The sequence below is a fragment of the Martes martes genome (assembly GCF_963455335.1).
Source record: "Martes martes genome assembly, chromosome: 2".
Taxonomy (NCBI): domain Eukaryota; kingdom Metazoa; phylum Chordata; class Mammalia; order Carnivora; family Mustelidae; genus Martes; species Martes martes.
The window spans coordinates 73,272,533-73,284,038 of NC_137889.1; positions in this window are offsets into that span (position 1 = coordinate 73,272,533).

Sequence of the window (11,506 nt, forward strand, 5' to 3'; positions counted from 1 at the left end):
AGACACACACCAACTACATCTTAAAATTAACATGTGGAGCAGAGAGCTTAGAGAAGAAATGGATTTGCTCCAAATTTAGGTTAGGACATACACCAAATACAGCTTAAAATTAACATGTGGAGCAGAGAGCCAAGACTAGTCACACCTGGAGCCATTCCAATAGCCCTAATAACAGCAGGACAAGATATCTAACTAAAATCCCTACCATGGAGGCCAGCTGTTGGAATTTCACATGAGTCAACTTGAGGCTGCTTTTGTTAAACGGTTTTAACAAAAATATTAGAATCGTCTTTTCTGAGAAAGAACTTGGGGAAAAGTGATAATTAAAATCTCAATACCAACAAGGTTTAATTTTGTGAATTAATTCTTTAGACAGGCCAAACAATAAATGATTTCTGTCTTGTGTTATTTAAGATCAAAAAGATCAGCTGCAAGACAGTTTAAAAATAATAGTTAAAGGAGAGACAGCCATTTATTTTTACTAAACTAGAAAAAAAAAAGGCATACTAATCCATAGTTTTAGTTTTTAAGAATTATCAAGAACTCATAATCATCTGACCTCATTGCTTCCTGGTTTTAATATTCTGTTTTTCTCAGCAATATTATTAACCAGCATCACACAAACTGGACTTCTAAACATTAATCATCATTGACTAGTATTGCCTGTCTTCAGGCAGAACTGAAAGTGTTTATAATCATCCTTGTGAATTAGTCATTGGTCATGAAGTAATTTAATTCAGCCAAAGTCAGGTTCCTTTGATATCATTTTTTTTTTGACTCAGCAACATAGTGAGATAGAAATAATATATAAGTATTTATATCCATAATGTCACTGTATTATCATTGGTGCTTATAAGCACAACATATGACTTATTGTAGGGGTTAAGTTTTCATGATTTCTTCAGGGAAAGAAAAGAAAGAAAGGAAGGAAGGAGAGAAAAAAACCTGATAAGTGAGTGAGCAAAGCAAGATAGGGAAAGGGAACCAGCTAAATAAGATTGTGGCCTCAATTCTAGCATTGGACTAACTCATGGGAATAGGGATAGGTTTCTAAAGCTCAAATTACAACAGACTTGTCCCAAATTTGGTCAAGGGGGTTGAGTTTATATCCCTTTATCAGGCAGACAAGAGCTACTCTGTAGTTGAAAGTTACAATCTCCCAGGTATCTCTGGTGCTGTTTGATCCCCTTTGCCCAAGGCAAGTTGTTCCAAGGTCACAGATAGAAACCATTAGCCATTGATTGCACTGGCAGTCACTGAAGGATGGATGCACCAACTGGAAAATGGGAACTGGAAACAACAACAACAGCATCTACAGGAATTCCACTTCTTGCATTATTGTTAAAGTCACTACATCTGGGCACCATCTATGCAGGATTCTGAGTGTTCAAAATATCTTTTGGGGAATATTGGGCTTGGTGAAATAAGCTATACCACAAATGCTACATTTAGTCTTAATACTAGTAGCTTAGATTTATCACCTCCTCTACTACTCGTTTGATCTTCCCCTCACCCTTGGCTATCACTTCTATCATCAAGGTGCCTTCCCTGGTCGTCTGACCCAGACCCACATCCTAGAGAGGTCTGAGCTCCTGATTTCCCTGCTTTTATCTGGTTGTGGTCACTGTATTTGCAAATTTACATTTAACAATGGACATAGGAGTAGCAAGAGATGCTCAGTGGATCATATGAATGTCAGCCATTCCTTCCTGATCCCATTATGGAGCACCAGTAGTCCTACATCCTCTTCATAGTCAGTTTCCATTGCCTCTGCAAGTGTTGTAACTCCTTTTTTGCTTTCTGAGCTACTGACATGAAGAATCTAAATTGCCTAATCACTGGCTATTAATTTAAAATTATTGAAACTTTGGGGCGCCTGGGTGACTCAGTGGGTTAAAGCCTCTGCCTTCAGCTCAGGTCATGATCCCAGTGTCCTGGGATCAAGTCCCGCATCGGGCTCTCTGCTCAGCAGTGAGCCTGCTTCCCTTCCTCTCTCTCTGCCTGCCTCTCTGACTACCTATGATCTCTGTCTGTCAAATTTAAAAAAAAAAAAAATCTTTAAAATTATTGAAACTTAACAAATCCCTTGATGGATTTTCCCTTTCTCTGGAAACCAGGCCCTCTCAATACATTAAATTTAAAATTGTGGGATGAGAAGTATAGATTTCCACAAGGGGTGAGAAGTTAGAGCCACTTCTACATCTAGCTCTCAGTTGCCAGAGTCATGTCTTCTTCCAATAGGGAACAAATAATGATATGATCATAGAAAAAAAACAAAAGAAAGAAAACAGGAATAATACAATGGTCATTGGCCTACTTTATATTCCATATCCTGAAAGATATCCTGTTCTCCAAGATAACACTTCCAAGTTGGTTATTCAGCTGTGTCAGCAATCCTGTTCACCACTTTACTAATCCAGCCAGGCTGTTTCTTGGTGGTATATTTTATAATAGGACCACATAGTTACGTGGCCACCACCACGTCACTGTTATAATGTTACGTGGGCTCCAGTGTTGGTAGTAAAGATACTCAGTAAACCTTTGAAAGGAATTTTGGCAGAGGCACTGCCGGTGAGCTATGCATATACATCCCAAGAGTAGATACCAACCTTGATTCAGATGAATCACTGATATTTCTTGAATGGGTAGGGTTACATGTAATTAACTTGCCATCAGAAGGGCCTATTTCTCTTTGAGAGAACTGTATCTGGGATTCCACCTTAATATCTCATGATATTTATTTGACAGACAGAGATCACAAGTAGGCAGAGAGGTAGGCAGAGAGAGAGGGGGAAGCAGGCTCCCCGCTGAGCAGAAAGCCCAATGCAGGGCTGGATCCCAGGACCCTGGGATCATGACCTGAGCCGAAGGCAGAGGCTTTAGCCCACTGAGCCACCCAGGCACCCCAGTAGATTAGATTTTATGAAAGAAATCCATGGTGTCAGGCCCATGAATATACAATATCTCTGTCACATGGTTATTCCATTCATGAGCTTACTCCGTAAATGCTGTGGAGGGGAGGATAGAAACTGGCTGCTATCTATTGACTAAGTCATCCTGTCCACATGGATGTTTAGTGTTCTAGAATGAATAATCTCTGGTGGGAATAAAAAATCTTCTCATGAAAAACCATTCCACTTTGTACCCAATTCTATAGATTTATTCAGATGCCTTCTCTCCCAGACCTCCAGGCTCCAAATAATTTTAAAATCTCACTCTTTAAAGGTCTCAGAACAATCATCTAAACTATCAGCTACTATTAAGTATTACTCTTTCTCTACATACTTCCCTCAGGTTTTCTCTCACTCTCCAAGTGTATAGACTGTAATGACTACTTGAAGCTCTGCTTCATTGGGATGATTTCTACACTAATTTGTCCCTACAGTAAGATTGTTTTGTACACAAATTTTGGCAAGAGGCAGTTTGAGGTTTTACCTAATGCTACAAAGTGGTCATTCTGATTTTACTAGATCTTATGCTCCTGGTTCTTAAAACCCAATTATTCTCTGGGCAATGTTTCTTAATTTGGTGGTCTAGACTTTGTATATCTATTTGTAATCTATAAATTTCCATAAATTTTCAACTCATTTTGTTTTTGACTGGTAAGAAAAACTTCTGTATGTACTTTAGTTGGAGAAGCTTGGTTCAGATGAAAATTTGCATTTTCTAAAGTATCTTTATATATTTACATGATATTTCTGAAGTAAATCTATACTATTTACAGTATAAGGGACTAGTTCTTCTAGTATCTTATTGTGAACTCTAATTTTTTGACAGCATTTATTTTAGAAGGCATTAAGAAATCAGGTAGTTCAGGTACTTGCTCATTTTTAAATGATACCTGATGAGTTTGAGGCTTCTTTGTTTCTATATTATTTTAAAGAAGTAAATTATTTTAAAATAAAAACTGTTACTGGTGTATATATTTCCTGTTTTATTTCAGGCAATTTGGCATGCCTTAAAAAGTATCAGAGTTCAGTTCATTTAGCCTTTGGTAAGAAAGCTGATTCTGCAGTAGAGACTAGACTATCTTAGTGAACTCTGATATTTTCCCTTTATATGTTTGTTATAAAAGGCACCAAACCAAACATCTTAAGTCAGATTTGGGTTTTTAAATGTCCAAAATTCTGTTCTAACTATGAACAATTCTTTAATTACAGATATATAATCATGTGGTTTCCCTTCATGGATGTTAGAGTTATTCTATTAAGAGTATTTTTGTTGGCACCTGGGTGACTCAGCCAGTTAAGCATCTGTCTTTGGCTCAGGTCATGATCCCAGGACCCTGGGATCGAGTGCTGCATCAGTCTCCCTGCTCATGGGGAGTCTGCTTCTCCCTCTGCCTCTGCCTCTCTCTCTCTATCATGAATAAATAAATAAAATATTCAGAGGAAAAAAAAGTATTGCACCAGAATATAGTAATATGGAAAGTAAAAATAACAATGATTAATAATTTGTTAATTAGTAAAAAAAATTGAAAATATGAAATTTTACTGTATGTAGTAACATTATATTTAAAGATGATAAACTTTAGCTACTGGGTCGGAAATAGTTTCATTAATGTGTATTAATTTACTGAGATAACACTCCTAGTATGTGGGTAATCTCTTCACGTTTGTACCAAAATTTTTTGATAATTTGAACTCCTTTGTTTCTATTTCAATCAATATGCTTATATCTGTAATCTTTCGACCATAAGATTCTGGAACCATAGCTAGTTTTTTGGTAATTAAACAAGTTAGCATAATATAGGTATATAGTGTAGACCCAAACTAAAATGGAGTCACTATGTTAGAGACCAAGCAGAGTTGACAAAAGTAGACACATTAAAGAAAATCAAACTTAACCTTACCTAAAATAAGTGTAGAAATTCTCAGATTTCCTCAGAACTCAGCAGAGGATGTCAGCCAATCCCCAAACATTACATCCATTCACATCACTTCTGGACCACCTTGGTCCCCTGACTCAGCTGCTCTAACCCAGATAAGGAAAATGACTATTAGGCAACCAATCAGCTGAAAATACTTAAAATTTACCTCCTTATGCCTCTGTCTATGAGCAACTTAGAATTCATCGCTTTTATAGCCTGAGTTTCTCAGTTTGCAGGTCAAAACCCTTGCTATAAATTCATCTTACTGCTTTTTTTATTCAGTGTGCAGAGTTTGTTTATTTTAGAGATTTATTTATTTATTTGAGAGAGAAAGAGCGAGAGCACAAGAGAGCACGCATGTATGCATGAGTGGAGGGAGGGACAGAGGGAGAGAGAGAATCTCCAAGAAAATTTTTAGTGTTTCAATGTTTTAGTGACTAGTTTTTAGTTTTTTTGTTACAACTTTGAATTTTTGTCGAATCTACTCAAAAAGTTCTGAAATTACCTTATTGTGGAGGCCGAGAAAATTAAGGACATCCCACCTCAAGTTTAACCTTAGCAAGAGTACAGCCATCTTAGCTTCAGCAGCCATCTCAGGCCCCAGTGACGGGGGCTGAACTTTAGTTCCAGGAAAAACCGCTGAGCTTCAGTAACAGGAAAAACCGCTATACCCAACCCTGCAACACCCCGGCAACAGCTAATCAACTTACTGCAGGAAAGTCTGAAATTTCCCCTCTCCCCCCCCCCCCCCCGCCAAGCCTCTTGTAATGACTCTTAAATACCCCTGCCTTAACTAGACTCGGGGTCCAAGTCCCTACTCTGCTATGTCGGGTATACTTGGGCCCAAGCTTAAGCTTATCAAATAAACCCTCGTGTGATTACATCAGTGTTGGTTCCTTGGTATACTTGGGCCCAAGCTTAAGCTTGTCAAATAAACCCTCGTGTGATTACATCAGTGTTGGTTCCTTGGTGGTCTCTCCGCACGAAAACTTAGGTGCAACACTTACGTAGTCTATTTTATTTTTATTATTCTCTCTCAAATCTATTACTTTTAAATTTAATATGGACACATTTATATATTCATTTAAATTTATCTTCTAAGAATTTTTGCCATAGGAAGGAGAAACAATAAATGGAACAGATTGGTAAAGAACTGTCGGCCAGGATAAGTATTTAACAGAATTGCAAATTATGTAGCAAATGTTTGCCTATATCTCTGAGGCTTTAGGAAAATCTTCAGTTGTAGAGATACTTTGGCTCTAGACCTAGGTTTCAATTCAAATTCTCTAGGTCTTCTTTCTGGTCTAGAATTTTAAAAATGTGACTATAATATTCTGGTCTAGAAATTTAAAAACGTAACTTATTTTTTTGTGAAACTCTAAAGAAAGGACATCATTTTAAAGATCAGAGAAAGGAATAGAATAAAAAAAAAACTTCTGACATTGGTCTTGATACTGATTTTCTGGATGTGACACAAGTACAGGCAGCAAAAGCAAAAATAAATAAGTGGAAGATTTCTGCGTGGCAAGGAAAACAAACAACAGGATGGGAAATCTATGAAATTGGGGAAAATATTTTTTAAACAATGTATCTGATAAGTGGTTAATATCTAAAATACATAAGCAACTAATTTAACTCAATAGCAAAACCCCAAAAACCCAATTAAAAAATGTGCAAAAGACTTGAATAGACTTTTCTCCAAAGGAAACATACAAGTAGTCATTAGGTATATGAAAAGGTATTCCCCATCACTAATAATCAGATAAAATACAACATAAGACCACAATAATGTATTACCTCACTTCTGTTATGAGCACTATTACTTAAAAAAAAAAAAAGAAAAGAAAAAGAAAAAAGAAAAAGGAAGATATCAGATGTTGGTGAAAGTGTGGGGGAAAGGGAACACTGGTACACTGTTGGTGTGGATGTCAAGTGTCACAGCTATTATGGAAAACAGTATGAAAATTCCACAAAAACTTAAAAATTAGGACGGTAATATGATCCATCAATTCCACTTCTGGATATATATCTAAAGTAATTGAAGAGATATCAGCACTCCCTTGTTCATTGCAACATCACTCACAAGACAAGATATGAAAACAACCTAGTACCCACCAACAGTTGAATAGATAGAGAAATGTATACACAATGGTATATTATTCAGTCTACGAAAAGAAGGAAGTTCTGCCATTTGTGACAATATGGATAGACCTGGAGAGTGCTATGCTAAGGAAATAAGCCAGACACAGAAAGATGATGTGATCTCACTCATATGTGGAGTTTAAAATAGTCAAACTCCTAGAAACAAAGAGTAAAATGATTCTCAGAGGCTGTGGGGAGGGAGAAATGGAAAGGTGTCAAAGAGTACAATGTTTCATTTATTCAAGATAGTAAAATAAGTTCTGGAGCTCATAGTGCCTATACCTAACAATAGTGTATCACATATTTAAAGTTTGCTAATAGGGTGGTGTGTTCTTATTACACCAAATAATAATGATAATCATAAACATATTATAGGGAGTGGAATGAAACTTTGTCAGATAAGGGATATGTTTATGGCCTTGATATTGATGATGGTTTCAGGTTTTGCCAGTAATGATGGCTTCATGAATATATACTTCTCTCCAAACTCACTGAGTTATATACATTAAATATGTACATCTTTTTAGAAATCATTCATACCTCAATGAAGTGGTTATGAAAAAAATAAAATAAGCCATTCATAAAGGACCAGAGATTGTATGATTTCATTCATATGAAATATCCAGAGAAGGCAGGTCTATAAAGAAAGAAAGTAAATTAGTGGTTGTCAGAGGCTAGGGAAGATATAGAACAAGGATGATGGCAAATTGATATAGAATTTCCTTTTTAGGATGATGAAAATGTTCTAAAATACTTTGTGAGAATGGATGCATGATTCTGTGAATATACTAAAAACTATAGAATGGTACACTTCAAATGGATAAATGTTATAGTTATATGAATTGTATCAAATACATCAAAATAAAGTTGTTAAATATTGAATTGTACTTCTATCTCACTTTATTTGAAATAAAACATAAAATTTACATTTTTTCCAAATTACAAGAATTACTTTAAAGTAGCACCTTAAATTGGGGCGCCTGGGTGGCTCAGTCAGTTAAGTGTTCAACTCTTGATTTCAGCTTAGGTCATGATTTCAGGGTTGTGAGATCAAGCCTACTTGGAGCCCCATGGCAGGCTCCAGGCTCAGTGTGGAGTCTGCTTAAGATTCTTTCTCCCTCTCCCTTTCCACCTCCCCCTGCTCTCTCTATATATAAAATAAATAAATAAATTTCTGAAAAAATAAAGTAGCACCTTAAATTGTTAGACTTTGAACTCACATAATATTTCTAGAGCTATTATATTTATATTCAAAATGCATGGTATTTCTAGATTAGCTTATTCTCAAAATAAATTCACCAAGTGTTCTCTACAAATTCAGAAAAAAATTGTCAATTAGTTATATAAAATTATATTATAAATTAAATTATATCGCTATAATTAGAATTTTTTATAATTAAAGTTATAGTTTTTATAATTAAATATATTTTTATAATTAAAGGCTGATAGTGGAATATTAGTCATTAATAATTTTGTGTATTATGCTATTGACCAAATAAAAGGAAGTTCTCTGTTTCCATATGCAAGTACGAAAAATCTCTGTATGTAAACTTTAAGTCAAAAGACTAAAATATTCTCTGAAAGAAAACCACTAAAATTGGAGATGACAGTCACATTAGTTAAAAGCAGTGCATTTATTTAATTTCCACAGGCACATCATTTTTATTTTGAAAATGCTTTTTCTGAACTTTCTCTGAACACTGTATTTCTTCATATAGTTTTGACCATTTAATCCATTTTCACTTTTACCTGTATTAGAGTTATAAAGTCATCTCTAGCTTAGTTCCTGAAACATAGGAAGTATATTTACTGGTAATATGGATATTTATGATTTCAATGTCAGGTTCAAAAGGAAGAATGTCTGAGTAAACTAACTGACATTAGAGTAGTATAGTAGAAAGTAGAAAGTAGACAGTATAGTTGAAAGTTGTATAACTTTCTAATTTTCAAAGTGTTTTCATGTGTATTATCATTATTTTAATAATTATTTTGAGCACTATTATGTGTCAGGTCCTGTTCCAGACATTGATGAAATTATTTGTGAATCAAACAGAAAAATGTATTTGCACTTGTGCGATATATGCTTACATTCTAATGAGGAGAGAAACTGACATGTGGTATAAAATATATTTTATATCATATATTGACAAGTATAATGGAGAGAAAAATAAAGCAGGGGTGGGAGATAAGGAGTGTAGGGATGGTTGCTATTGTAAATATGGTGATCAGGTAAAGACTCAAAGAGGTTGCAATATATAAGTAAGATATTGAAGGAGGAGAAGTACTAGCCTCTAGTTGAATTGCATTCCAGGCAGTGGGAATAGCAAGTTATAACAACCTGAGGTGACAGAAACCTGGATACATTGGAAAGAAATCATATAGATCCTTAATTATAGGTTTATGTAAAGGCTTCGGCAGAGCCAAATAATGTAGACAACTATTAAAAAATGTATCATCCTCTGTGACTGAAGAGGAAGCTGGGGGAGAATTTGAGCAGTTAAGTGTTGAGGTCTGATTTAAACTATAGGTGAGTCTGAAGATGAGTCAAAAGTTTATGTAATAGGGGTGCCTGGGTGGCTCAGTGGGTTAAAGACTCTGCCTTTGGCTCAGGTCATGATATCAGGGTCCTGGGATCGAGCCCCACATCATCTCTGTTTGGTGGGGAGCCTGCTTCCTCCTCTCTCTGCCTGCCTTCTGCCTACTTGTGATCTCGCTCTGTCAAATACATAAATAAAATCTTTTTTTTAAAAAGTTTATGTAATAATATAAGATAGAAAGGATAATGGCTTGGACACAAGTGGTATCAGTGGAGGTAGAGATTTTTTTTTTTTTTAAAAGAAAACGCAATATGAATGGCTGCAGGATTCGACGGGGTGTGAATGAAAGAGATTAACCAAGAATGACTCTCGAACTTTGACCACAGCAACTAGAAGATTAAGTTTGGCCAAGAACAGAGATAAGGAAATCTGCAGGATGTACAGATTTTGGGTAGGCAGATAAGAAATTTATTGTTGAATGTCTTAGGCTGAGATATCAATTAAACATGTAAGCAGATACTTTGAGAAAAAGTAGAAAATGCTTATGTGGAATTTTGTCAAGATGATCAGGCTGAAAATATAATTTGGCAATTCATTAGCATATAAATGGCAGTCAAAGCTTTGGGATAGGTTAAGTTTACTACAGAAAAACAAATAGGGCCTGGTGGCTCAGTTGGCTAAGTGTGGGACTCTAAGTTTTGTCTCAGGTCATGGTCTCAGGATTGTGAGATCCAAACGCTCCTCAGGATCTGCGCTCAAGGGGGAGTCTGCTTGAAGATTCTCTCTGCCCCTTCCCCAACCTCTCCCAAATAAATAATAAATCTTTAGAAGAACAAATAGAAAAGGATAGAAGTCTAAGAACTGAGATTTGGGGCACTTTGGTATTTAACAGATGGGGAGAGGGTGATAGTAAGAAAGAACGAGTCGTATAGCCAGAGAAGGGCGGATGTTGTAATAGAACAACCAGAAGAGTAGATTTCCTGGAATCAAAGTGGAAAAATATTTCAAGGAGGAAAAGATCAAACATGAATGTGAATGAAGACTCGAGTAAGTGGAAGACGGGTCATTTCATTTATCAGTGGCGATCTTGCAAGAGTTACTTCTGTGGCAAGATCTGACTGGAGTGGTTCAAGAGTAAATAAGAAAGGAAATAACTGAAGACAGTGAAAAATGATAGCTTTTTAGGGAAGGGAGAGAAAAGGGACAGGGATGTGGCTTTTAATAGACAGTCATGAAATAGGAGGCAGTCTTGGGGCATAGAGGCTGAGAGGTTGTGTATATATGGTGATAAAAGATTGGGGGAATCTCTGATTATTTGTATTTTCCCAGTGAATGAAATGCCAAGTTCCTGAGGGTGAGGATGGTGTTGGAGGGGCTAGAAGTTTGAGAAGAGAGAAATCATCATCCATAAAGAGGGGTGGTGTGTGCATGGTCTAGAAGCTTGCAGTAAATTACGGGACAGTAATCATGTTTGATTCAAAGCTAGAGGTCCTGCATTTAAAGTGAGATCGCATATTCCTATACTTCTTTCCAATTTTATTTCATTGCATAGGTGTAGGCATAGGCTGAGAGAAGAACACATTGTAAGCACATCTTTGGCTGGCATGAGACAGCAATAGGGAACCTGAAGCAAAATAGTTTCCAGGGTATGAGAGGGCTTTGGAATTCAATTGTTTATATAGGAGAGTGAGACTATGGGGTAAGAGTGAAAATATGTTAGCATCAATGATTTATACATACCAGTGGGGTCCAAAGCTCACAAATTATTATTTATATGTGAGGGAGTATATATGACTTTTATTTTTTTATTTTTTTCAAGATTTTATTTATTCAACAGAGAGAGAGAGAGAGAGATCACAAGTAGGCGGGGGGTGGGGGCGGAGAAGCAGGCTCCCCGCTGATGTGGGGCTCGTTCCCAGGACCCTGAGATCATGACCTGAGCCAAAGGAAGAGGCTT